Source organism: Halichoerus grypus, chromosome 8 (genome assembly GCF_964656455.1).
Source record: "Halichoerus grypus chromosome 8, mHalGry1.hap1.1, whole genome shotgun sequence".
NCBI lineage: Eukaryota > Metazoa > Chordata > Mammalia > Carnivora > Phocidae > Halichoerus > Halichoerus grypus.
In genome coordinates, this window is record NC_135719.1 from 39,593,833 (window position 1) to 39,620,844 (window position 27,012).

At 38.7% G+C, this 27,012-nt stretch overlaps 1 protein-coding gene and 1 pseudogene across 8 annotated transcripts in view; one reads left to right on the plus strand and one right to left on the minus strand.

Annotated features, from left to right (window-relative positions):
- Positions 1 to 27,012, minus strand: part of PEAK1 (pseudopodium enriched atypical kinase 1) — a 328,704-nt gene that overhangs the window by 253,331 nt on the left and 48,361 nt on the right. For all 8 annotated transcript variants that reach the window (XR_013450387.1, XM_078079051.1, XM_078079050.1 and 5 more), the window contains one exon: positions 26,634 to 26,697. The gene's annotated coding sequence lies outside the window, so the exon portion shown is untranslated. The remainder of the gene's footprint in view (positions 1 to 26,633; positions 26,698 to 27,012) is intronic.
- On the plus strand, positions 10,294 to 10,949 carry LOC118534264 (small ribosomal subunit protein eS7 pseudogene; annotated as a pseudogene).

The following is a 27,012-nucleotide window of genomic DNA, read 5'->3' on the forward strand; positions in this document are numbered from 1 at the left end:
GAGATATGTAACCTACAATGGTAGAAACATTAGATTGGCAACAGACTTATCCACAGAGACCTGGCAGGCCAGAAAGGACTGGCAGGACATATTCAGAGCACTAAATGAGAAAAATATGCAGCCAAGAATACTATATCCAGCTAGGCTGTCATTGAAAATTGAAGGAGAGATAAAAAGCTTCCAGGACAAACAAAAACTAAAGGAATTTGCAAACACGAAACCAGCCCTACAACAAATATTGAAAGGGGTCCTCTAAGCAAAGAGAGAGCCTAAAAGCAACATAGACCAGAAAGGAACACAAACAATATACAGTAACAGTCACTTTACAGGCAATACAATGGCACTGAATTCCTATCTTTCAATAGTTACCCTGAATGTAAATGGGCTAAATGCCCCAATCAAAAGACACAGGCTATCAGATTGGATTAAAAAACAAGACCCATCGATATGCTGTCTGCAAGAGACTCATTTTAGACCCAAAGACACCCCCAGATTGAAAGTGAGGGGGTGGAAAACCATTTACCATGCTAATGGACACCAAAAGAAAGCTGGGGTGGCAATCCTTATATCAGACAAATTAGATTTTAAACCAAAGACTGTAATAAGAGATGAGGAAGGACACTATATCCTACTTAAAGGGTCTATCCAACAAGAAGATCTAACAATTGTAAATATCTATGCCCCTAACATGGGAGCAGCCAATTATATAAGGCAATTAATAACAAAAGCAAAGAAACACATCGACAACAATACAATAATAGTGGGGGACTTTAACACCCCCCTCACTGAAATGGACAGATCGTCTAAGCAAAAGATCAACAAGGAAATAAAGACTTTAAATGACACACTGGACCAAATGGACTTCACAGACATATTCAGAACATTCCATCCCAAAGCAACGGAATACACATTCTTCTCTAGTGCCCATGGAACATTCTCCAGAATAGATCACATCCTAGGTCATAAATCAGGTCTCAACCGGTACCAGAAGATTGGGATCATCCCCTGCCTATTTTCAGACCACAATGCTTTGAAACTAGAACTCAATCACAAGAGGAAAGTCGGAAAGAACTCAAATACATGGAGGCTAAAGAGCATCCTACTGAAGAATGAATGGGTCAACCAGGAAATTAAAGAAGAATTAAAAAAATTCATGGAAACCAATGAAAATGAAAACACAACTGTTCAAAATCTTTGGGATACAGCAAAGGCAGTCCTAAGAGGCAAGTATATAGCAATACAAGCCTTCCTCAAGAAAAAAGAAAGGTCTCAAGTACACAACCTAACCCTACACCTAAAGGAGCTGGAGAAAGAACAGCAAATAAAGCCTAAACCCAGCAGGAGAAGAGAAATAATAAAGATCAGAGCAGAAATCAATGAAATAGAAACCAAAACAACAGTAGAACAGATCAACGAAACTAGGAGCTGGTTCTTTGAAAGAATTAACAAGATTGATAAGCCCCTGGCCAGACTTATCAAAAAGAAAAGAGAAATGACCCAAATCAACAAAATCTTGAATGAAAGAGGAGAGATCACAACCAACACCAAAGAAATACAAACAATTATAAGAACATATTATGAGCAACTCTATGCCAGCAGATTAGATAACCTGGAAGTAATGGATGCATTCCTAGAGATGTATCAACTACCAAAACTGAACCAGGAAGAAATAGAACACCTGAACAGACCTATAACCACTAAGGAAATAGAAGCAGTCATCAAAAATCTCCCAAAACACAAAAGCCCAGGGCCAGATGGCTTCCCAGGGGAATTCTACCAAACATTTCAAGAAGAATACCTATCCTTCTGAAACTGTTCCAAAAAATAGAAATGGAAGGAAAACTTCCAAACTCATTTTATGAGGCCAGCATTACCTTGATCCCAAAACCAGACAAAGACCCCATCAAAAAGGAGAATTACAGACCAATATCCCTGATGAACATGGATGCAAAAATTCTCACCAAAATACTAGCCAATAGGATCCAACAGTACATTAAAAGGATTATTCACCACGACCAAGTCGGATTTATCCCTGGGCTGCAAGGTTGGTTCAACATCCGCAAATCAATCAACGTGATACAATACATTAACAAAAGAAAGAACAAGAACCATATGATCCTCTCAATAGATGCAGAAAAAGCATTTGACAAAGTACAGCATCCTTTCTTGATCAAAACTCTTCAGAGTATAGGGATAGAGGGTACATACCTCAATATCATAAAAGCCATCTATGAAAAACCCACAGCCAATATCATTCTCAATGGGGAAAAACTGAGAGCTTTCCCCCTAAGGTCAGGAACGCGGCAGGGATGTCCACTATCACCACTGCTATTCAACATAGTATTGGAAGTCCTAGCCACAGCAATCAGACAACAAAAAGAAATCAAAGGCATCCAAATTGGCAAAGAAGAAGTCAAACTCTCACTCTTTGCAGATGATATGATACTTTATGTGGAAAATCCCAAAGACTCCACCCCAAAACTGCTAGAACTCATACAGGAATTCAGTCAAGTGGCAGGATATAAAATCAATGCACAGAAGTCAGTGGCATTCCTATACACCAACAACAAGTCAGAAGAAAGAGAAATTAAGGAGTCGATCCCATTTACAATTGCACCCAAAACCATAAGATACCTAGGAATAAATCTAACCAAAGAGGCAAAGGATCTGTACTCAGAAAACTATAAAATACTCATGAAAGAAATTGAGGAAGACACAAAGAAATGGAAAAACGTTCCATGCTCATGGATTGGAAGAACAAATATTGTGAAGATGTCAATCCTACCTAGAGCAATCTACACATTCAATGCAATCCCCATCAAAATACCATCCACTTTCTTCAAAGAAATGGAACAAATAATCCTAAAATTTGTATGGAACCAGAAAAGACCCCGCATAGCCAGAGGAATGTTGAAAAAGAAAAGCAAAGCTGGCGGCATCACAATTCCAGACTTCCAGCTCTACTACAAAGCTGTCATCATCAAGACAGTATGGTACTGGCACAAAAACAGACACATAGATCAATGGAACAGAATAGAGAGCCCAGAAATGGACCCTCAACTCTATGGTCAACTAATCTTTGACAAAGCAGGAAAGAATGTCCAATGGAAAAAAGACAGTCTCTTCAACAAATGGTGTTGGGAAAATTGGACAGCCACATGCAGAAGAATGAAACTGGACCATTTCCTCACACCACACACAAAAATAGACTCCAAATGGTTGAAAGACCTCAATGTGAGACAGGAGTCCATCAAAATCCTAAAGGAGAACATAGGCAGCAACCTCTTCGACCTCAGCCGCAGCACCTTCTTCCTAGAAACATCGCCAAAGGCAAGGGAAGCAAGGGCAAAAATGAACTATTGGGACTTCATCAAGATAAAAAGCTTTTGCAAAGCAAAGGAAACAGTCAACAAAACCAAAAGACAACTGACAGAATGGGAGAAGATATTTGCAAATGACATATCAGATAAAGGGCTAGTATCCAAAATCTATAAAGAACTCATCAAACTCAACACCAAAAGAACAAAGAATCCAATCAAGAAATGGGCAGAAGACATGAACAGACATTTTTCCAAAGAAGACATCCAAATGGCCAACAGACACATGAAAAAGTGTTCAATATCGCTCGGCATCAGGGAAATCCAAATCAAAACCTCAATGAGATACCACCTCACACCAGTCAGAATGGCTAAAATTAACAAGTCAGGAAATGACAGATGTTGGCAGGGATGCAGAGAAAGGGGAACCCTCCTACACTGTTGGTGGGAATGCAAGCTGGTGCAGCCACTCTGGAAAACAGTATGGAGGTTCCTCAAAAAGTTGAAAATAGAGCTACCATATGATCCAGCAATTGCACTCCTGGGTATTTACCCCAAAGATACAAAAGTAGGGACCCGAAAGGCTACGTGCACCCCGATGTTTATAGCAGCAATGTCCACAATAGCCAAACTGTGGAAAGAGCCAAGATGTCCATCAACAGATGAATGGATAAAGAAGATGTGGTATATATATACAATGGAATATTATGCAGCCATCAAAAGGAATAAGATCTTGCCATTTGCAACGACGTGGATGGAACTGGAGGGTATTATGCTGAGCGAAATAAGTCAAACAGGGAAAGACATGTATCATATGACCTCACTGATATGAGGAATTCTTAATCTCAGGAAACAAACTGAGGGTTGCTGGAGTGGGGGGTGGGGTGGGAGGGATGGGGTGACTGGGTGATGGACACTGGGGAGGGTATGTGTTCTGGTAAGCGCTGTGAATTGTGCAAGACTGTTGAATCTCAGATCTGTACCTCTGAAACAAATAATGCAATATATGTTAAGAAAGAAAAAAAGAGGAAGAAGAATGTAGCAGGAGGGGAAGAATGAAGGGAGGGAAACCGGAGGGGGAGAAGAACCATGAGAGACGATGGACTCTGAAAAACAAACTGAGGGTTCTAGAGGGGAGGGGGTTGGGAGGATGGGTTAGCCTGGTGATGGGTATTGAGGAGGGCACGTTCTGCATGGAGCACTGGGTGTTATGCACAAACAATGAATCATGGAACACTATATCTAAAACTAATGATGTAATGTATGGGGATTAACATAACAATAAAAAAATTAAAAAAAAAAGTATAACATTAAATGATGCTATATTTTAAAAATAAAATATACCTATTAAAATGGAACTAACTCATCTATTTGAAGGACAAATTATATTTTCTAGCATTGAAAGACTCTCAGATATACTGTACACGTTATATAATGCTAACCAGATTTTTTGTAATGGTACTGTAATGTTAAAATTCCCAAACTATGCTTATTGCTATTGAATAGATGCATTTTTTTCCACAAAAGCATTTTGGTAAGGTTCTAACTGTTCACCTAAAAAAAAAAAAAAAAAATAGGAAAACAATGGAGATCAAAAGCTTGCTTTAGGTGAAGTATGTGGCAATGTGCCCTCACATAAGCTGCATGCTTAATTTTTAATAAAAAAGAACACTGGCATCAGAGACTACAATCCCACTTCTATCACTTCCTGAACCTCAGTCTTCCTCATCAGTAAAATGAGGCTACTACCATCTACTCTCACAATCGGAAGATTAAATAAAATGTAATAGGTGAAGATTAATGCATTCCAGTCTTAGTAGTAGTAATCATCATAACAGTAGAGAGAATAGAGCAAATATAAGTTTAAAAAAAAGACAAATAATCATAAATTACAGGTTATAAGAGCTAACCACAATGTAAATAATACTCCTGGAGTTGAATATACAGGCCAAATTCCTGCTTTACCTGTAAAGAAACAAAAACTCAGAGAATTTAAGTGACAAGCCCCAAGTCAAAAAGTAGGCAGAAAAGGGGCTAAAATCTTGTTTAAACTCCTAAATGGGGTATACATTTACAGAGCACTTTCACATATTGGAAGACCCAACTGATCTTCACTATGAAATAGCTAATTTGACTGCTGAAAAAGCCCAAGGCTTACCAAAGATAGCCAGCTAGTAGTTCGTGATGGAACCACAAGTAAAACCTAGGACACTGAATACTGCTTCTCTTTTTTTTTTTAAGATTTTATTTATTTATTTGAGAGAGAGATAGGGAGGGAGGGAGAGCACAGAGGGAGCAGGAGAGGGAGAAGCAGGCTCCCCGAGGAGCAGAGAGGCCAACGTGGGGCTTGATCCCAGGACCCTGGGATCATGACCTGAGCTAAGGCAGACGCTTAACTGGCTGAGCCACCCAGGTGCCCCTGAATACTGCTTCTCTTAAAATAGAGATTGAAAATCTTTCTCACGGGGCACCTGGGTGGCTCAGTCGTTGAGCATCTGCCTTCGGCTCAGGTCATGATCCCAGGGTCCTGGGATCAAGCCCCGCATCGGGCTCCCTGCTCAGCGGGAAGCCTGCTTCCCCCTCTCCCACTCCCCCTGCTTATGTTCCCTCTCTCCCTGTCTCTCTCTGTCAAATAAATAAATAAAATCTTAAAAAAAAAAAAAAAAGAAAATCTTTCTCACTCAAAACTTGACTTATACAAAAAAAAAGTATGCCTTAGCAAGCAATCACATTTTTTACTTCAGGTAATAATTATTATTTTTTTTAAGGTTTTATTTATTTATTTGACAGAGAGAGAGGGAGAGAGATAGCAAGCACAAGCAGGGAAAGTGGCAGAGGGAGAGGGAGAAGCAGGCTCCCCACCGAGCAGGGAACCCAAGGTGGGGCTCGATCCCAGAACCCTGGGATCATGACCTGACCCAAAGGCAGACGCTTAATGACTGAGCCACCCAGGTGCCCCAATTCAGGTAATAATTATTTTTAAAGTCATACCATAAAGACATAAATGTTTGCATTCTGTATTTAATAGAATCAGTCAGCTTCTTAACATTAAAATTCTCACATCAAAGACAAGTCTTTTGATATATTCCCAAATTAAAAACTCTACTGATACCGGCTTAATGTAAGGTAGCAAGGATTATTTTTATTGTTTATTCACAGATTATTTAAACAGAACAGCTGGGTTAGTGAGTGGCTGAATATTTTATCATACTCAATTAAGAAATCTATTGTTTCTATCATTAATGACTCTAATAAACACATCCTTAAAAATTACCTCATCAATCCTTTACTTTCTTTCACGTAGGATTTTCAAGTTAACCCTTAGATCAATCAGTTCTTGTACTTAAGTCAAGATGATTCATTTTCATAAATAATTATGTTACAAATACTGCATTATTATGCAGCTAACGGAGAGACAGACTGGGAAACTGATTAAAAGAAAAGGATTCATATGGAGATGAGCCAACTGAACAATACAGTAACTAAGTAACAGTCATATTTACATTACATTTTTCTGGATATCACTGAGAAAGTATACATCTGCTTTAAAAAGGATCAAGCTTTGCAGCAAGATTTCTAGGTTTAACAAGAGGACATAACACAGCAATGTGGGAAGTCAGAGCTCGGCCATCATGATGGTTTTCAGATCATTTGTGCAAATACAGTGAGAGCATTTTCTCTATTCCAAAGAGGCCTCTGTCAAAAGTCACTTTCAAAGATATGAAAATGCAGGTCCACATGCATTAAAGTAATTTCTGAGTCTCGCAAATAATAATTGGCAATACTGTTGTTGAGCAGGTGAGAGCAGAAGAGAACCATTACGTTAATACACAAATGAGCTGCAGCCACTCACATTCCTTTCACATGAATGAGAGAAGAATAAATATATAATTCGGGTGCAGATCAAGCACTCTTGAAACAGTCATGGCCAGAGAACACCATCTAATTAACTGCTTAGCTCAGTTATAAGACTTCACTTGGGCTCAGCAAGGACTGTCACTGAATAGAAGAGAGGGCACAGCCTCAAGGTAGCAAGTTGTCTGGTGAACTGAGACACTGCATACACCATAAAGTACGCTGCTTGTCTGTTTTCTGCATTTGATAATAATGTAATGGTGAACTCTTTAGGTAAGCAAAATAATAAGTGAATGAGTGTGTTAGAAACTCAACTGGAAAAAAAACCCAGCTTGTGACAAAGCACCCTATTCAATTTCTTACAGCTTCCTCAGCCACAGCTTTAAAAGAGCCATACAATTCAGAATGATCAAGCTGAAGCACCTTATAATAAAGACAGATAAATTCTGTATAATCCATTATTTTTGTATTAAAATTATCTAAAGATAATTTATAGTTGGCTATTACATAGCATAATCAATTATTGGAATACTTCATTCCTCACTTGCCTTGGACATGCAACAAGAGCTTACTATAAACATATTCTTCTATTTAGAGCAATTCACACTTAAAGTACTCTACTTATTACAATATACAGGGATGCCTGGGTGGCTCAGTTGGCGGAGCATCTGCCCCTTGATTCTGGCTCAGGTTTCATGATCTCAGGGTCTGGAGATTCAGCCCCATGCTCAGCAGGGAGTTTGCTTAAGATTCTCTCTCTTCCTCTTCCCTCTGCCCCTCCCCCTGCTCACTCGCACGTGCTCACTCTCTCCCTCCCTCTCTCAAATAAATTAAAAAACAACAACAATAATATTCATTCAATACACATTTATTAAGCACCTATTGTGTGCCAGGCACTTTTAGTGGGAATACCGGGAAACACCATGCTGAATTACATTAGCCCTTGCTTTTGGAGGTAGAGGGTATGGCTTACAGATGTGCAAATATTATATAACAAATGCTAAAACAGAAATGTGTACAAATCACAATGGAAATATAGAAATGGAAAGGACTTAATTCTTCTGAGGAAGTGAAAAAAGGCTTGTCAGACTACCTAATTTTTTCACTGTTATAAGGAGTTTGGTAGATATATTAGAGGTTGTTCACAAGGAAAGGGGAGCATGAAAGATCTACAGCCTGTGCAAAGTTGTATAGCTAGAAAAGAGTACTTGTTTGGCATGGTAACAGCATAGCCCTAAAATAAGTACAGATGAAAAAATAAGCGATCACCAGAATGGGAAACAAAGGATCTTCAATAAGGCAATTTAGGAAGTTTAGATTTTATCCCAACGAAAATGTGAAGCACTGAAAAGTTTCAAGCAGGGGGGGATGCCTGGGTGGCTCAGGTGGTTAAAAGTCCAACTCTTGGTTTTGGCTCAGGTCATGATCTCAGGGTATTGAGATCAGGCCCTACTCAGGCTCTACACTCAGCACAGAGGATCTACTTGTCCCTCTCCCTCTGCTCCTCCTCTCCCACCCACCCATCTGTCTCTCTTTCTCTCTCTCAAATAAATAAATTTCTAAAAAATTTCAAGCAGGAATGTGATTGACTTTGGCTTTAGAAAAATCCTTCTGGCCATATGTGATATAATGATTTATAATGATTTGTATCATCTGAATGACCAAAATATATTTCTCAGAAATATCTGCTCTGCATCCATAGTTCCTGAAAACACTTCAGACCATAAAGGTGAAATGGATGTCTTATTATTAATGAAGGTGACTTCTGGACCAAGGGCACCCAAAGGGTAGGGATTTGTTGCCTGGAGGACCAACCATGTGATCAGAGTCTTGGAACTTTTACAATCACCCTCACTCCACCCCAGAGTGGGGAGGGGAGAGGGGCTGGAGTTTGAATCAACCAATGGTCAATGACTTAGTCAATCGTGACTATGTAATGAAGCCTCCATAAAAACCTGAGAGGACAGCTTTTTTAGTCCTCCTTTTTAGAGAGCTTCCATGTTTGGGAGGGCCAGAATGTTGAAGCAGGCCCCCAAGTCCATGAGGACAGAAGCTCCTTTGTTAGGAACCTCACCTTAGGTAGCTCTTCATCTAGATATTGATTCATATCCTTTATCATATCCTTTAATAAACTGGTAAATGTAAATAAGTGTTTCCCTGAGTTCTGTGAGCTGTGCTAGCAAATTAATTGAACCTAAAGAGGAGGTTGTTGTTGGAACCTACAATATGTAGCTGGTTGGTCAGGAGCACAGGTAAGAGCCTGGGGCTTGTGACTGGTGTCTGAAGTAGAGCGTGAGGGCAGTCTTGTAGGACTGAACCCTTAACCTGTGAAATCTGATGCTATCTTTGGGTAGACAGTGTCAGAATTGAGTTGAATTCTCAGAAATCCTACTCTGAGAATTGCTCGGTGTTGTGTGTTGGAACCCCTGCCTCCGACACTGAAATTGAATCTGGGAACCCTAAAAGACCATACATACAACAGAAGGAAGGAATGAAGTTGGAGCAATCAAGTTTGGTAGTTCTATTAAAAGATTATTAAGGGCACCTGGCTGGCTCAGTCAGAGAAGTATGTGACTCTTGATCTTGGGGCTGTGAGTGCAAGACCCACACTGGGTGTAGAGATAAATAAAAACTTAAAAAAAAAAGATTATTAAAATCACTACTACCCTTAGATGAAAGTAACAGATTTGGCCCTTAGGAGGCCACACCACTCTCTATGTAATGAGCAATGCAAAGGGCCAAGAGGAAGTGTCTTGCTGGGTCTGACCCACAGAGACCATTTTTCACCTATCTGGAACTCCAGAATGCCTAGTTCAAATGACTGAGTCCATTTCCAGGACAAGTCTTCATTCAGATGTGTGCACCCCTAGACCTGAAGGGTAGCTAACAGGAAGCTACTGAGAGAAGATGGGGGCTCTGGAGAGAGCCTGGACATTTTACCACAATAAAAAGGATATATATACATGTATATCTGCAATATTATATATGTAATGTATATTACATAATTTATATACTTCAAAATATTTTAATTGTGGTAAGATGTATATATATAACTATATATAAGTATATATATTTACATATTAGGATATAAGTACTAATATTAATAATATATATAGCTCTTCCTAGGCCGGCGCTCTCACCAAGGAGAAGGCCATGTTCAGTTCGAGTGCGAAGATCGTGAAGCCCAATGGCGAGAAGCCAGACGAGTTCGAGTCCGGCATCTCCCAGGCTCTCCTTGAGTTGGAGATGAACTCCGACCTCAAAGCCCAGCTGAGGGAGCTGAATATCACGGCCGCCAAGGAAATTGAAGTTGGCGGTGGTCGGAAAGCTATTATCATCTTTGTTCCCGTTCCTCAGCTGAAATCTTTCCAGAAAATCCAAGTCCGGCTAGTGCGTGAATTGGAGAAAAAGTTCAGTGGGAAGCACGTTTGTTTTTACCGCTCAGAGAATTCTGCCTAAGCCAACTCGAAAAAGCCGTACAAAAAATAAGCAAAAGCGTCCCAGGAGCTGCACTTTGACAGACCCGTGCACGACGCGATCCCGGAGGACTTGGTTTTCCCAAGTGAAATTGTGGGCAAGAGAATCTGTGTGAAACTGGATGGCAGCTGGCTGATCAAGGTTCATTTGGATAAAGCATAGCAGAACAACGTGGAACACAAGGTTGAAACTTTTTCTGGCGTCTATAAGAAGCTTACAGGCAAGGATGATAACTTTGAGTTCCTAGAGTTTCAGTTGTAAACAAAAATGATTAAATAAAACTTTCAGAGTAAAAAAATAAATAAATAATATATATATATATATCATGAATTAGCAATTTTATGACATACTCATGTATAAATGATTATTTGTGCCTAAAACCTAAGGTTTTTTATGATTTATAGTACCAACTTGAAGTTTTAAAAATTTTATTGTTTCAAGAAGATCTGAAGTAATTCTTTAACAGAAAAAAAATATTTCTCCTATAAGATAGACCTACTAAATTCAGGATCAACTTACTAGAAAGTCAAAGCAATATGAAGATAGATATGCCAACCAGGTGTTGAAAACAGCTTGGTTTAAAAAAAAAAAAATCATTTAGTAAAGGATCAATGTGTGGCCAAAAGCAGATATTTGTTATACACAAATGAGCTACTGTATTGCAGAGCTCTGCTCATTAGTGTACAGAGATGCATTACCCTCACATTAAATAAAGACTCAGTGAGCAAAACACTGTAGCAAGCATCTGTTGGCTAATGACAAAGAAAACCATGGACCCTTTGAGGCCAATTTCCATCCAGCTGTAAGCATGGAAGCAGCAAACGCATGCACTGCTTTTCAATATCACCCCCAAATAACCATGAAAAAGAAGCTCTTCGGCATTCGTGTTACTCTGTGGCAAAAGCAATACAAGTATTAATTACGTATGCTAAACAAGATACTTAGAAAAAGTTAACCCTAAATAAGGAGAAGTCAAATATATAACTGCATTTTATTCTCATTCCACTTTTCTATCAATATCCATGGTCAGGAGAATGATTGGTCGAAAGAAGGCACTAAACAAAACTGTAAACTAGGCAAAGTTTGTCTTCTTATCTCAGTTACTTTTTCCTGTCCCTGCTTTATTACCTTTTTTTCTCCCCACCCTATCCCCAATGTTCACATATTTCCCCCAGACCTCTGCTCTAATGTTCTCTGGGGCCTGCCTTGGCCTCCCTTGCCCCTGTGTTGAAATTTATCATACTTATATATAGTTCTCAGAATGTCATGTGACCTGGTAACAGCACCCACAAACATCTATAATTCCTTTAACTTGCTCCTCCCTCCCTAATGCTTTTACCTAACCTCAAGACCACACCCTCTCCTCCCGTCTCAGAAACCTTTTACATAGCCTTTATCTTTCCTATATATTCAACTTTCTCTGTTCACTAGTGTCTTTCTCTCAGTACATAAACATATTTAAGTCTCTATCTAAAAAGCAACAAAACCCTTAGCTTATTAAAAGGTAAATAAATGCTAGTATATGGAACTTACTCTATGGTGTCCTCCCCCTTAGTCTCTGTCTTCCCCTCACCACATTCACTCCCCAGGCCACAGCAATGTGACCTCTGCTCACACCATTACATTAATCCAAGGGCTTTTCATCTAAAGGCTGGAGGGTCTGTGGATAGAACTCAGGAGACCTATGGACTTGGATGGGAAAATAAATTATTTCTTTATTTCCTCCAACCTCTAAAACTACTAATACTATATTTATTAAATTACTATAAGCCTGCCACTATACCTTGCAGTGTATCGTGTTAAAGAAACACATAATACTTTATTACTATTAGTTTGGTAATAATACTTTAATATAAGGGTGCCTAGGTGGCTCAGGTCATCACTTCGGGGTCCTGGGATTGAGCCCTGTATCTAGCTCCCTGCTCAGCCGGGAGTCTGCTTCTCCTTCTTCCTCCCCTCCTCCCCCCAACTCGTGCTCTCTCGCTCTCTCTCAAATAAAAAAAAAAAAAAAAAACTTTAATATAATTGGCTTCCCTTGTAATTCTATGTATTTTATTTTATCCATCTGCAGCAGACTTTCCAAATATGCCACAAAAATACCTGCCACCCACATGCTCTTCTATGGTGTAAATTTGTGGCTCACCCACAAAGATGTGGAGTCTGATTCCCTTCTTATATCCAAGCTGGCATTTAACTTGCTTGTAACCAAAAGAGTGTGGTGAAGTGACAAGGAGTGACTTCCCAGGCTTGGTTAGGAAAAGTGATGCAGGTTCTGAGACTAGGTTTGGGGCGGTTTGCTAAACAGTGATAGTTTCCAGAACAGAATCTGGCACCTGGAACTGGAGTGCTGACATAATAAAAACATAAGACAGGTGACACCAGCTGTGGGATTGGGTAGTAGACACGAACAGGAAGGGCCACAAGGATCTCACAGCAAAAGCCTGATGAGCACTGAAGAGGCTACTGGAAAGGCCTTAAAGGAGAGGGAGTAAAACGTTATCAGAAGCTGGAGGAAAAAAGACCATTATGAAGGGGCAGAAAATTTAGCAAAACTGTTGCTTGTGATAAGTCAAAAAAGCAGAAAATGCTGGCAATGAACTGTTACTTCTAGCTAAGGTAATTTCCAAGCAGAATGTCCAAAGTGTCAACTGGTTTCTTTTACACATGTAACAGAAGGTGCAGCTGGAGAGATGAGCTAAAGAAAGTCTTCTGTTTTCAAACAGAATTCAGAGGAAATATAAAGAAACCAGCCATTGCTGGATTCAAAAATAAAACTATTTTTCATCCACAATCTCTCCCAGCAGAGAATGCTGGAAACAAAAAAAGGGGGACAAGATCAAATACAGGGTGCTGAAAGGAAAATCTGGTCTCTAGACAGAGATGAAACCAAGGGTGTTGCTATAAAATCCTTTAACACTCAGTTTCTCCATCTCAATATCTTTCTCCCAGTGCCTTTCCCTGTACTTGTCTGCTAAAACTAGATGTGCCCAGGGGTTCTGTCCTCAATCCTGAGCAATTTCTTCTTCAACCACTCCTGAAAAACTATTAACCTCAAAATCTCTCTCTCAAGCCTCCACCTCTCTCCAAGAACTGCATACAGATCTGCACATCTCCACTTGAATATCTCAGAAAAACCTCAAACTAAATATTTTAAGAACCTATCTATCCCCCATCCCACAAGTTCTATTTTATTTGTTTATTTATTTATTTGAGGGGGGAGGGGCAGAGTCATCAAGTTCTATAGATTCTACCTGCCCCCACACACTATTTATTCTAACCATGACAAAATATAAGACCCACCGTGGATATGAGTACATACTTTTCTATCTAGAATGCAACTCCTATTATAAATCCTAACTACTTTGCTATGTGCTAGTTTAATTCAACAATATGGAACACCTATTCTATGGCAAACCTGGCAGGACCTATGCCAGGGCTAGGCAAACAAAACTGAGATAGAGAACCTGAAAGGACTCCGTTTTAGAAAGGCTCCCAGTCTGCTGTTTCTCTACCTGGCCCCATTTACTCATGCTCTATATCTCATCTTGCATCTGAGTAAACCAAAGCAGCTATGATCCCACTCCAAGGGGGAAGCAAGAAAGTTAACCATTCTCTGAGTTCTGTCCTAGGCCCCCATACACCTGATAACATCTAAGAAGAGATCACGAGCATGTGTCAGGACAATGGCTTCAAACCTCAGTTGACGCTGGTGCTAATACCCCCTTACCTTCGGTGATTTATGGAATAACACCTACTGTTCACCTGACACTACTTTTGATCAGACCCTACCCTGGATTCCTGAAGGAACATGTACCATTGACCCCTTTCCAATATAAACCCCTAACCCCAAGCAGCGAGGAGACTCCCTTTTCCTTTTCTGAGGCTCCCAGACCTCCATCTGCTGTACTCTATCACTTATGCTATTCAACAAACTCTGCTCTCACTTCCTCCTGGCTCGCGTTTGATTTCTACCCTGCACTAAGCCAAGGACCTTCTTGGCTGGTCCTGCGAGACCCCCTCTGGGACCTCGGACCAGCCTTCCTATGTCAAAATTAAGTGAGAAACAGGTCCTGCCTCTTCTCTGGAATCACAGGGATAAAAAGAAAAATAAGTGCAACACTGGGTTTTATCATGAAAGGTAGTATTGTATGGCAGACTAATTCTTTTGTGGGGGTGGAGATACAGCAGGCAGTAAGCAAAACAACAGAATAAATGTAATACATTCTCTTGGAGGAGCAAGTTTATTTGATGTAAGTAACTTAACAAAAGATTTTAATATCAACATATTCATTGTAAGCAGAATACAAAATTTACAGGAAAGATGCAATATAATACTTAAAAATTCATGGGTCGTTTTGAGCAAGAATAACTGTCTGTTATTAGAATTTAAAGTAACATTACTAAGCAGAAGGAGACCCAATTTAAGTCAGAGACCCTCTTAGAAGTAAGTCACCCCACCTAAAGGACCTTTTGGGTCCACCTATCCAAAAAGGCAACCAGGGCTGGATGAACATTCAGTGAAACACCACTGGATGATCAAAAAGATTCTGTGGGACTCTTTGCTACAGCCAGCCTCCCTCTACACAGCCTCTGTGGAAGGCTTCGGACACAGCATGGAAGAAGTCTTGCAGATGACTGAGGAATCTTGAACAAACTCATTTTTTTGTCAGATTAAAGTCATCTGTAACTATGTAAAGGAAGTCTAAGAAAGCTAAGAAAAATTTTCTGCTGGCTCCAATTCCTGCCAAGATGCTGAATTAGCAAAACTACTGACCCCATCTCAGGAGATCGGCCCTTGGGGAAGGTACACAGAAAAACTGGAAAGAACGATGAGAAACACCTGGGGGCACTAGGACCCCTTTCCAACTGGTATGTGTGGAATGGTGGCTTTGGCCTGCAGCACGAGGCAGCTCACCAAGGCTGTGGGATAACAAAACAGAAAAAGAACTACTGAGTTCTGGTTTTTGCTTTTCTTGTGCCCCAGCACCTACGTGCACACAACCTGGCCCCATACATGCATTACTCAGACCTCAGATCCTCAGGAAAAGAACGTTCCCTGGCTGTTTCTTTCCATCACCTTCTCCTGTAACACAAGCCCTTGCGCTGAGCACCAGTAATCACAGCAGTGCCTTGTCCTAAAGGCAACTTCTTCCTCAAGAGAAACAGGTAAAGAAGTGACCTAAAGTTATATGGTATGGGGTGAGGAGTGACTGATTCAAGCTCTGCAGTGCCTGGGGCTCTCCAACTCCTGCCCCTGACATCATTGGAACTAATATTAAACCTAATCCTCCCCACATAAGCAGTATCTGACAAAGGAAAATATCAAGTATTCAAGCTGCCATAACAAAATGCCATAAACTGGGTGGCTTACACAACAGAAATATTTTCTCACAGTTCTAGAGGCTAGACATGAGGGTGCCGGCACGGTCAGGTTCTGGTGAGAGCTCTCTTTCTGGCTTGCAGGTGGCCACCTTCTGGCTGTGTCCTCACAGAGAGAGGAGAGAAAAAGAGCATGTTCTCTAACATCTCTTTTTATCAAGGCACTGTTTCCATCAGACCAGGGCCCCACCTTCACAACTTCATCTAACGCTAATTACTTCGCAAAGGCCCCATCCCAAATACCAACACACTGGGGCTTCAACATAGAAACTCTGGGGAGGGGCGCCTGAGGGCTCAGTCAGTTAAGCGTCTGCCTTTGGCTCAGGTCATGATCCCAGGGTCCTGGGATCGAGCCCCCATCGGGCTCCCTGCTCCGCGGGAAGCCTGCTTCTCCCTCTCCCACTCCCCCTGCTTGTGTTCCCTCTCTCGCTGTCTCTGTCAAATAAATAAATAAAATCTTTAAAAAAAAAAAAAGTCTGGGGAGACACAAACATTTAGCCATCACATCTATGTTTAAAAAAAAAAAAGGTCAAGTTTGATCCTAACATCATACCATATGAAAACCTATCACACCAGATGGATCAAGGCCTTAAATGTCAAAAACTTAAAAAACCTTAGTAGAAAAGATGAGTATCTTTTAACCTCAGGATAAGGAAAGATTTCTTAAACAAGACAAGGGAAGTCTGTACTAAAATTAATAAGAACTGTTCAAAAAATACCTTAAAGGAAGTGAAAATACAAATTATAAAATAGAAAGTATTCACGATACACCCAACTTATTATGCATTATTATCAAGAACATATAAAGCAATAACACACACACCCAAAACATGGCCAGAAAAATGGACAAGAGAGACTGAAGAGGCATTTGACATCAGAACATATGCATATAACCAATAAATGTATGAACAATGTTCAACATCACTGGAGATCATAGAAATTCAAAGCAAAACTCTTTGTCAGTAAAAAACAATAAAAAGCTTTGAAAACAGACTACCTACATTTCTCTCTAGCTTAGACATTCATTACCTCTACCTTTCATTGCCTTTGGGCAATTTTTAAATTTAAAAACTGTAGAAAACTGATAATAATGTGAACTATTCTTGAGCTTAAAAGAGCTAATTAGTTGTGTCCAGTGGATTACAAGTTTAATTGCCCAATGGATAGATCAGTTTTTGCATCCATTTGAAAAATTCATTTCAGCATTCCTTTACTGCATACAAATGAGTGACTCTTCAAATTTGCCTTTGAACTGACTTTAACATCTTACCAGTTTCCTCATTAACTAGTGAGTTAAACATTTGACAAGTGTTCATTTTATATCTGTATGAGTCATGATTATAACCCCTTTTTAAAAATCCTTTAAAAAAAAAATCATTTTAACACCACAATCAGAATCCAGTATCATCCGTTTATGATTAAAAGAAAAAAAAAAAAAAACCTTTCAGCAAATGAAGAATAGAAAGGGCTCTTCAACCTGAGGATAACAACTTCATGGTAAAAGTCTGAAAACTTTCTTCCTAAATTCAGGAACAAACCAAGGACATCTGCTCTCACAACTTCTATTCAATACTGTACTGGAGGTTCTAGTCAGTAAAATGAGGCAAGGAAAAGAAATACAGGTTGATAGGAAGAAGTAAAACTGTCTTTACTTACATACACATCATAATTACATAACAAAGCCTAGAGAATCAAAATAAACAAAACAAAACAAAAAACCCCCACAAAGCTACTAGAACTAACAAAGGCCAATATACAAAATTCAATTATATTTCTACATACTAGTAATGAACAGTGGAAATGAAATACTGTTAAAATGTCATAATAGTCATAATAGCTTTAAAAAATCAAAGTGCAAAATTTGTACACTGAAAAAGAAAATAAAAATTATGGCTCTTGAGAAATTACAGATGATCTAAATAAATGGAGAAAGATATCATGTTTACAATATTAAGATGTCTATTCTCTCCAAATTGATCTGTGGAGTGAACACGGTGTCAAGTAAAATCTACGGATGTTTTTGTAAAAAATGAAAAGCTAGCCCTAAAATCCCTATGGAGAAGTGGATTCTAAACCGTATATGAATATACAAAGGACCCAGAAGAGTCAAAACAAATCTTCAGAAGAACAAAATTGGAGAACTTCCACCATTTCACTTCAAAACTTACTATTAAACTACTGTAATCGATATAGCATAGTATCAGCAAAGAGAAAAAATGTCAATAAAACAGAAGACAAAGCTCAGAAATAGACATACACATAATAGCCAACTGATTTCTGACAAAGTCATCAAAGTAATAAATGAGAACAAGAAAGTCTTTTCAACAGTGGTGCTGGGAAAACTGGGTATCCACATGCTGGACCCTTACCTAACAACATGTACAAAACTTAATTCAAAATGGATCAAATATCTAAATGTAAGACCTAAAACAATAAAGCTCTTAGAAGAAAACATAGGACAGAAGCTTTATGACATTGGATTTGGCAGTGATTTCTTGGATATAATACTAAAAGCACAGGTAACAAAAGTAAAGACAAACTGGACCTCACGAAAATTTTTAAACCTTGCACATCAAAAGACACTATCCACAGAGTAAAAAAGGCGGCCACAACATAGGAGAAAATAGTTGCAAATCATATATCTGATAAGGGATTAATAGCCAGAAAATAGAACTCCTAAAACTCAACAATAACAAAACCAACCAATTCAAAAATGGGCAAAGGACTTGAATAGATATTTCTCCAAGAAGATATATGAATGGCCAGTAAGCACATGAAAAGATGTTCAACATCACTGATCACTAGGGAAATGCATATCAAAACTACAATGAGATATCACCTCATATCCAGTCGGATGGCTAGTATTAAAACACACAAACTCACACATACACACACACACACCAGAAAAACAACAAGTGCTGATGAGGATGTGGAGAAATTGGACCTGTGCACTGTTGGGGGAATGTTACAAGTACCACTGCTATTTAAAACAGCATGGTAGTTCCTCAAAAATTAAAAATAGAATTACTATATGATCCAGCAATTTCACTTCTGGGTAGATATCCAAAAGAATTGAAAGCAGGGTCTCAAAGAGATATTTGTACCCCTTGTTCACAGAAGCATTTTTCACAATAGCTAAAACATGGCAGCAACCAAGTATCCATTGACAGATGAATGCATAAGCAAAATGTGGCATATACGTACAATGGAGTATCATTCAACCTCAAAAAGGAAGAATATTGTGCCATTCGCTACAACATGGATGAAACTTGAGGACATGACGCTAAATGAAAAAGCCAGTTACAAAAGACAAATACTGTATGATTCTACTCACAAGAGGTACTGAGAGAAGTGAAAATCATCATAAAGACAGAAAGTAGTTCTGGTAGTTGCCAGGGACTAGGGGAAGAGGAAAATGGGGATTTATTGTTTATTGCATATAGAGTTTATTTTACAAGATGAAAAAAGTTATGGGGATGGATGATGGTAACCAATGCACAACATTCTTAAAGTGCTTAATACCACTGAACTGTATACTTAAAAATGGTTAAGATAATAAATTTGTGTTATTTTTTACAACTTTTTAAAAAATTAAAAAAGAATGGTAAGAAAGAAGTTGGTGAGATGAGAACCGATTAATTTTTTTTTTTAATTTTATTTATTTAATTGACAGAGAGAGAGACAGCAAGAGAGGGAACACAAGCAGGAGGAGTGGGAGAGGGAGAAGCAGGCTTCCCGTGGAGCCAGGAGCCCAATGCGGGGCTCGATCCCAGGACCCTGGGATCATGACCTGAGCCGAAGGCAGACGCTTAACGGCTGAGCCACCCAGGCGCCCCCAGATGATTTTCTTTAAAAAAAAATAAAGTGACAGAAATCAGAAAAGTGGTTTGCTCTAGTGAGAGGACAGAATGTCAAGGAAGAAGCCTTAAGGAACTTAAAGAGTAATAAAAATGTTTTACATGTTATACGGGTGTGGATTACGTAGGTAAATGCATTTGTCAAAACTCATTAAACTGTAGAAGATCTATGCATTTTACCATAAAATTGAAAATTATACCTCAATTTTTAGTTTTTTAAGATCACAATTAAATACTATTTTATTTTAGATCATTTAACTAGCAAAATTTAAAAGTCTGAAAACTCTATTGAAGAGACTATAAAACAGGATCTCTTATACAATGGTGATAGTGATTTATTTCCAATCACTCTGGAAATAAATTTTGTATTATCTCTTTAAATTTACGATTTACTTCCCTATGACCCAGCAATTCCATTCATAGGTATATGTACAGGAGAATCTCTCCCACATGTACAAGAGTAACATACAGGAATGTTTCTCACATCAGTGTATAAAACAGCAAACGCCTAAAAACAAGATACTTATCACTCAATCCCAGAAATAAATTGACCATGATAAGTAAGGGTATCACTTTTGAATATTTAAGATATCTTTTTTTTTTTAAAGATTTTATTTATTTATTTGACAGAGAGAGACACAGTGAGAGAGGGAACACAGCAGGGGGAGTGGGAGAGGGAGAAGCAGGCTTCCCGCTGAGCAGGGAGCCCGATGTGGGGCTCGATCCCAGGACCCTGGGATCATGACCTGAGCCGAAGGCAGATGCTTAACAACTGAGCCACCCCAGGTGTCCCTGAATATTTAAGATATCTTTATATTTTAAAGACAATTCAGTTTTGGTATATACATATTATCAGCTTGTTCAATGTGTGTATGTACAGAATAAATCCAAAATTAAGGCAAAGAATTAAGGTATTATAATGATTTTCTACTTTTTAAAGGTAGAATTTATTCATTCAACATGACTTTTATGGGAGTAAACACTGCAATCCATTGAAATGCAGGTTACATAATTGATACAATATTCATATACAAAATATCCTGCAGCTGTAAACATGAATGAAGTAGATCTAAGTATATGGAAAGATCTACAAGATACAGAAGTACACTGAAAAAGCAAGAAGTAGGGGCACCTGGGTGGCTCAGTCGTTAAGCGTCTGCCTTCGGCTCAGGTCATGATCCCAGGGTCGAGCCCCGCATCGGGCTCCCTGCTCAGCGGGGAGCCTGCTTCTCCCTCTCCCACTCCCCCTGCTTGTGTTCCTTCTCTTGCTTTGTCTCTCTCTGTCAAATAAATAAATAAAATCTTAAAAAAAAAAAAAAAGAAAAGAAAAAGAAGTAAAACAGTAAGTTCTCATGGATTAAAATAAATTCCATATATATTTATATCTGCAAAAACAATCTGAAAGTAAATAAACTGTAAACGGTGCTTCCTTCTGAAAATAGCAACAGGGGATCAAAAGTGAAGGGAAGACTTACTTTTCACTGTAAATCCTTTTGTACCATCTGGATTATTTCTGACCATATACTTGTTTTGGTAATTTCCATGAAGACAGAGGAGAAAGAGGCCCTCAAACAACATTTATGTTTCTGGTAAGCAATCTCTCCCACGCCTTACAGCAGATATTCTAAACCTTCATCACTACCCTCAAACTCCACATCTCACCCCTGTTGCCTACTTGTAGAACATCAACAACCACAATAACCCAAAGCCAACAACTTCGTTTTCTACTCCAGGGAAATGAGGGAACACCCTATATTTCCTAATTCACACCCACATATTTACCTCTGACTACATCCATGGGTACTTCCTTCCCTCAGAAGAAAGAGGCCACTCCAGGCAAATCTTGTGTTCTGAGGCAATCTCCTGTCTCTACAGGAAAGCCTATTCCCTCTTTTAGTCCTCTCTCTACTTCCACAAGCTTGCTCTTAACTTGTCCTTTCTCCTACCACCTCTGTATATATGCACGTTCAAGCCCCTCCCCTTTTAAAAAAAGTACCTTACATTCCCTTCTATGTAGGACCCTAAACTCATTCTTCCCCTTCACAGTTAAACTCTCACAACAGTGGGGACAGTCTCTACTTGAGGCAGTCTCTTCATCTCCCATTCACTGATCAACCTACCACAATCTTGCTTCAGTCCCCACTGCTACTAAAAAAAATACTCTTGCTGAAATCACTAAAAGATGAAACCTATAGGCATTTTGTGACCCTTATTTTACTTCATCTCTCTGCAGTACCTGACACTGCTGGCTGCTTCCACCCTCCTGAAACTCTAATCCCTTGGCTTCTGTGACTTATCTCTTTCCTGTCTCTCTACTACGTACTGGAAATTCAAAAATAAATATGACAAAGTCCCTGACTTCAAGCACAGATTCTAAAATGAGAGAAATACATGCAAACAATCACAACACAGGGAAAAAGTACTATGATAGTGACAGGTACAAAGTACTATGGTAGGTTTGTAATGGGGAAAGAGAGGGAGGATGCATTTTAAGGAGGAGGAAACCAACATGGACAAAGCACATGTATAAATCAACATAGTTTGTACAGGGAATTTAATGGATAATGGTTGAGCACACAAGTTTTGAAAACAGTAATCTGATTCTACCACTTACCAGCTGAATGAAGATAAAATAACAGTCTCTATCTCACAGGACTATAATGAAAATTAGATACTATATATAAAGCACTGAGCACAGGGCCTGGCATACATAGAAGTCTCAATAAATGTTAACTCCTTCATGGCAAAAACAGTCAACAAACTAGGAATAAAAGGAAACTTCCTCAACCTGATAAAGGACAGTTATAAAAAAAACCCACAGGTAATGCTGAAAGACTGAGAGCTTTCCCCCTAAGATCAGGAATAAGACAAGGATGTCTATTCGCATCACTTCTATTTAACATTGTAATGAAGGTTTTAGCTAGGATGCTTAAGTAAGAAAAAGACATAAAAGGCATCCAGATTGGAAAGGAAGAAATAAAACTATCACCATTTATAGATGACATAATTTTATATATAAAAAATTCTCACTAATATATTAACAACTTAGAACTACTAATTGAACTAATAGTTCTGTGAGTTTGCATGATACAAAAATCAATTATATTTCCATACACCAGCAATGAACAATCCAAAAATGAAAGAAAACAATTTCACTTACAATAGTATCCAAAAAATAAAGGGCTTAAGAACAAATTTAGCAAAAGTAGGAGACATACACTAAAAACTATAAAACATCATTGAAAGAAATTAAAGAACACATAAATAAATGGAAAGACCTCCATGTTCACAGATTGGAGAATATACTATTATAAAATCTCCAACCTGATTTACAGATTCATAATACAAATTCAACACAATCCCCATCAAAATCCCAGCTGGATTTTCTTGGTAGAAACTGACAAGCTGATTCTAAAATTCATATGGAAATGCAAGGGATCCAGAAGAGCCAAAACAATCTTGAATAGGAAGCACAAAGTTGGAGAACTCACATTTTATGATTTCAAAACTTCCTGGCATAAGGAGAGATGTATAAATTATTGGAATAGAATTGAAAGTCCAGAAACAAAACCTTACATTTACGGTCAACTGATATTCTTCGAGGGTGCCAAGATAATTCAATGGTCTGTGACAACTGGATATCTGAATGCAAAAGCATGAAGCTGAACCTCTACCTAAAACCATACACAAAAATTAACTCAAAAAAGGGGCACCTGGGTGTCTCAGTTGGTTAAGCATCTGACTCGACTTCAGCTCAGGTCATGGTATCAGGTCATGAGACTTGAGCCCAACATCAGGCTTCACGCTGGGCATGGAGTCTGCTTGGGATTCTCTCTCTCTCCCTCTCCCTCCACCACCCCCCCAAAAAGTTAACTCAAGATGAATCACAGACCTAAATTTAAGAGCTCATACTTAGAAGAAAATATGAGTAAATCTTCATGAACTTGAGTCAGGCAATGGTTTCTTAGATATAACACCCAAAGCACAAACAACAAAAGAAAAATAGATAAAATTAAAAACAATTTGTGCTTCAAAGACAGTATCAAGAAAGTAAAAAGACAACTCACAGTTTGGGAGAAAATATTTGTAAATCATGTATTTTATAAGTGACTTGTATCCAGAATACCTAAAAAACTCTTACAATAAAAGGGTAATATAATTTTTAAATGGGCAAAGGATTCAAATAGACATTTCTCCAAAAAAGATATATAAGTGGCCAATAAGCACATGAAAAGATATTCAACACCATTACTCACTAGGGAAATAGAAATCAAAACCACAATGAAATACAACTTCCCATTCACTAGAATGGCTATAACTTAAAAAAAAAAAAAAAGATAGTAACAAATGTAGGTGAGGATATGGAAAACCTGGAATCCCCACACATTGCTGGTGGAAATGTAAAATGATACGGTCTCTTTGGAAAACCATTTGGCAGTTCCACAAATTGTTAAACGTGGAGCTACCAAATGACCCAGCAAATTACACTTTTAGGTATACACCTAAAAGACATGAAACCATATGCACACAAAAACTTACACACACAAGTTCATAGCAAAAAGCTTAGAATAGCCAAAATGTGTGTGGGGGGAGGGGAGGGAGGAATGCAGAAACAACCCAAATGTCCACCAATTGATGAATGGATAAGCAAAATATGGGTGTGTGTGTGTGGGTGTGTGTGTGTGTATTGAAGAGTCTGGCTCCTGACCAAAAACTTAAAATCTCTGTGTGTAGTTTTCCAGCCTGACTATAAGCAATTACAAAGACTTTACCTGGCAGGCCTCACATGGGAAAGCCGTCCTACCCACCTCAGACTGGGTACACAGCCAGTACACTGCAGTCTCTGAAGAGAGCTGTAGTCAGGAACTCAGGCTCCCCTGGCTGAGCATGTTCTTAAGCATAGCTACATTCCCAGCCCAGGCCCTAGACCTCATTCAGAAGTCTATCTGTGGCCTTGAGCTGAGGCCTTTCCTCATGCACCTCTGCTGAGGCCCTCTCATCAGGGAGGAAACACTGAAGATACTTTTTATCTACTCTGACTCCGTGCTTTTTGATCCCAAGCCCTTCTACCTCACTTTTGAACCAGACCTGGGTCCATAAAACTGCAGTGAAACAATCCACCTCCCACTCTGTACTGATCCACCTGAGTGGGACAACTGCACTTTCTGAGGTTTAACCTCTTGCTTATACTATCTTAGTAAGTGAATAAAGGCTCAACTGTTACTTTTATGCTGGATCACTGTTTTTAATTAGCTACACTGACACCTGGAAGTTCAGGTCTCTCTATCGCCAGGTCATCTGACCTGACACTCAAAATGGAATGTTATTCAGTCATGAAAAGGAACGAAGTACGGATCATGCAAAAACATGGATAAACCTTGATAACTTTATGCTAAGTAGAAAAAATAAGTCACAAAAGACTGCATATTGTACAATTTCATTTATATGAAATATCCAGAATAGGCAGATCTATAGAGACAGAAAGTAGATTAGTACCTGACAGGAACTGAGTGGAGGGAGGAATGAGTGGTAACTGCTAACACATGCCAAAATCTCTTTGGAGTGATGAAACTATTCTATTTTTTTTTTAATTTTTTTTTTTTTAAGTAAGCTCCACACCCAGCACAGATCCCAACACGGGGCCTGAACCCAACACCCCGAGATCAAGACCCAAGCGGAGATCAAGAGCTGGATGCCCAACTGACTGAGCCACCCAGGCACCCCTGCAGTGATGAAAATATTCTAAAATTAGATTGTGGTGACAGCTGTACAACTCCATAACTACAATTAAAAAAACCATTGAATTGTACACTTTAAATAAATGGGTAAATTTTAAGGTATGTAAGGTATTTCTCAATAAAGCTGTTTTTTAAAAAATGTTAGTTCATAACATTCCTAGAGCACTAGTGAGATGGAAAACTGGGTAAAGAGATTCTACTGCTCTGTAAAGGAGTTTGTAAAATATCCTTTAAGCAATGTAAAGGCATTGAAGGATTCTGAGTTTTGGACTGACATGACAACATTCATCTTTTAGAAAAGCAATCTCATGACTGTGACAAGAATGGCTTAGAGAGTAGCTGGATTCGAGGTGGAAAGACCAGATGACAGACTGGTTGCTTAAAAAATTAAAAGATGAAGAGAACTGGAGCCCAGACATGTCAGAAAAGAGAAAGGGCTATGAGCCTATCTTTAGAGTAAAATGCTATTATGGAAACTTTCTTTCTATAAAAACCAACTACTAACATATTAAAGGATATGTTCTTATTTTATAAGCCCCCCAAACAGAGGTAACTACAGAAAATAATCAAGTCCAGGAGAATAGAGTGAAGAAAACTCCTAATAACTGACTTACTAAAATAGTTACCAGTTGCTGAAATCTATGACTTAACAAATTAAGGATCTGTCTTCAGGAATATCAGATTAGAATGTCAATATCATTCTCAAATGTGTGTCAGAGCAGCAGTGTGAACTCTATCTTTGAGTATAAAAGAAAAATTCCTTTGGAATTACAATGGAAAAATTCACTCAAAACTACTATAATCGCTAGAACCAGCTTCATTTCCTTCAATCAAATGTCCTACCAAACTAAAAGTAAGCATGCTATATATGTAGCTTTATAATAAATAATATTTACCTATTAAAGTCTCAGAGGAAAAGACAGCTGGCACTGCCTTAAATTTTTCAAAAATAATTCTTTCTCATTATAAAATATATTTTATAAGGCAAAAGAATTCAAAAAATATCTCACCTCAGGTTTTTAGATGAATCCACAAAGAAATGTTTACAGCGTAAGTTCCAGTTCAGGCAGATACCTGAATTAAAAAAAAAAAAAAAAAGAAGAAGAAGAGGAAAAAGAAAAAGAAGAAGACATGGTCAATATAAGTAAATCTGAGTAGGGAACTTAATTTTTTCAGTAGAACCCTAACTTGATCATTTACTCACTGAACTTTTGTGTTCAAGTTGTGTTTTACAGATCTATAGAATGTCAAGAATCTTAATTCTGCCAGACTCTCTATTGCCTTTTTTTTTTTTAAGATTTTATTTATTTGTCATAGAGAGAGAGAGCACAAGCAGGGGAAGCAGCAGGCAGAGGGAGAAGCAGGCTCCCCGCTGAGCAAGGAGCCTGA